A 2,128-nucleotide genomic window follows, 5' to 3' on the forward strand; every position below is an offset into this window, starting at 1 on the left:
ACAACAGTCCTGCAAGGTAGGTGCTATTATTATCCCCATTTCATTATTGAGGAAACCAAAACAGAGGTTAAGTGACTTGCCTAGGTCACACAGCTAAGACGTGTTTGAGGTTAGATTTGAATTAAGTTCTTCTTGGCCTATGGCTATATTTGCTGTATCCTTCACTCTAAGTTCTTCTTTATTTCATGCCTCAATTTGCCTTTTGTCTAACACTTCCACTCATCAGTGTAACCAGCCCTCTAGGGACAAGGAGTCTAATCCTTCTTACCTGTCAGCCCTTCAAAAAGTGGAAGACAACTTTTTTTCTTCAGTAGACTGAAATTCCTAGTTTCTTCAAGCAGTGCTTTTTTAAAAATTCATTTATTTAGTTTTAGTTTTCAACTTTTGTTTCTAAATTTTCTAAAAATATGGAACGCTTCACAAATTTGGGTGTCATCTTTGCACCAGGGCCATGCCAATCTTCTCTGTTTCATTCCAATTTTAGTATGTGTGCTGCTAAAGCAAGTACTAAGTAAATTTTTATGACATGAAAGAGATATCCACCATCCCCTTTGAGCTTTTCTGCAAACTCTCCAATTTATCAGTCTCCTGTCAAGCTCAGGTACATGGAACCGAACACAATACTCTACTTGTAATCTGACTATGACAAAGTACAATGGGATTAACAAATCCTTATTCTAGGCATAGTGAGAAAAGTTCTGCCTTTGGAGTTAGGAATACTACTGATATACACCAGCTGTGTGACCCTAGACAAATCAGTTAAGATCACAGTAGCCCAGGTAATTCTCTTAGAGTATTAATTGTGTAGATACCCATCTATACCCAATGAGTAGATACCCATCTATATAGGGAGAACATTTTCTCAAGATATTGCTATACTATTGATATCACTAATCAGGGATAAATAAAATGCCTCTCTTAATAAGGCAGAAGATTAGACTTTTTTGCTTGTCTACACTGTTGACCTATATTGAGGTCACAATACAATATACCCTCATATATTTAATTTTTCTTCCAGATGAACTACTCTAGCCATGCTTACCCCACTTTATACTCTTGTATGTGATTTAAAGAAAACAAAACAAAACAACTTTCTCACTTGCACATTTTAAATGTTATCTTATCGTGCTCTTCCCTATGATCAAACCAGTCAAGATACACATACCCAGACTAATATGCGTACAATTTCTGGCTATTCATATCTCCAGAGGTTGGAGTTCTCAGAAGTATTTTTATGAAATACATGGCTATTTTCTCCTCTCGGTTCTATTTTCTGTGAACTCTTAACTGTATCTATAAAATAGCAAGCATGCAGAAGAAAAGGGTTATATGGATCTTACAATATATCCAGATATTTGACACGATTTAGCCAAAGTTGAAGATGTTTAATTAGCCTTTTGCTTTTATTCCTGAGTGTATTATTTTGTAGAAAAAGCCACCATGTTTAAAAGTTTATTTGCTTTTAATATTCCAATTCTCTGAGTTTATGACAGATTTTCTGGAAGTATTATAGTTTGTTCTTCCTCCTCAAAACCACTCCCTCTTTGTGGTCCTTCTGAGGATGCCTCTTCAAAACATGACCATGCCCTTTTGGATCATCATGCCTCACACTGACAAGATTCCCACATTCCCAGCAATTTAAATCCTTGATTTATAGTCATTCTAAGAAGCTCATTTTTCCTAAAATGTAATTTCCTGTTCATGCATAAAGCTCTATGATACCTTCAAAGGGATTTTGACACATGAGGAGGAATATTCGCAGCCATGAAATGTGCTGGACCAAAAAGCACTGGAACCTGAGAGGTTCAGCTTCCATCTCTTCTTCCTCCAGAAGGGCAGGAACAATTGAGAATATATGCTTTGTGGTCTTGTGAATGGTGAGCTGGAAGCTTTGGGCTGCCTTCACCTCATGTGATTTAGGTTACAGAAACCCGCTGGAATGCCTCTCCCCCAAAGCCTCTCAACAGTGTTGCATACAAGACTGAGATGTTTTGAGAGATGTGGTTTGCTCTCTATGAAGCAGCAGGGTACCCTAAGGGACATGTTCCAGGACAGTCATATAGCCGTACTCCCCTAGCTACTACCCCTGCTTTCAGCCTGGTTCCCACACTGATTATAGAAGACTTAA

At 37.8% G+C, this 2,128-nt stretch overlaps 1 non-coding gene across 1 annotated transcript; it reads right to left on the reverse strand.

Moving 5' to 3' along the window:
• Positions 1-401: 401 nt before the first annotated feature.
• Positions 402-508, reverse strand: LOC140497986 (U6 spliceosomal RNA). The gene has a single exon (XR_011964980.1). It is a non-coding gene; the product is annotated as a U6 spliceosomal RNA (small nuclear RNA).
• Between the last annotated feature and the right edge of the window lie 1,620 nt (positions 509-2,128).

Source organism: Notamacropus eugenii, chromosome 3 (assembly GCF_028372415.1).
Source record: "Notamacropus eugenii isolate mMacEug1 chromosome 3, mMacEug1.pri_v2, whole genome shotgun sequence".
In the NCBI taxonomy this organism is placed as follows: Eukaryota; Metazoa; Chordata; class Mammalia; order Diprotodontia; family Macropodidae; genus Notamacropus; species Notamacropus eugenii.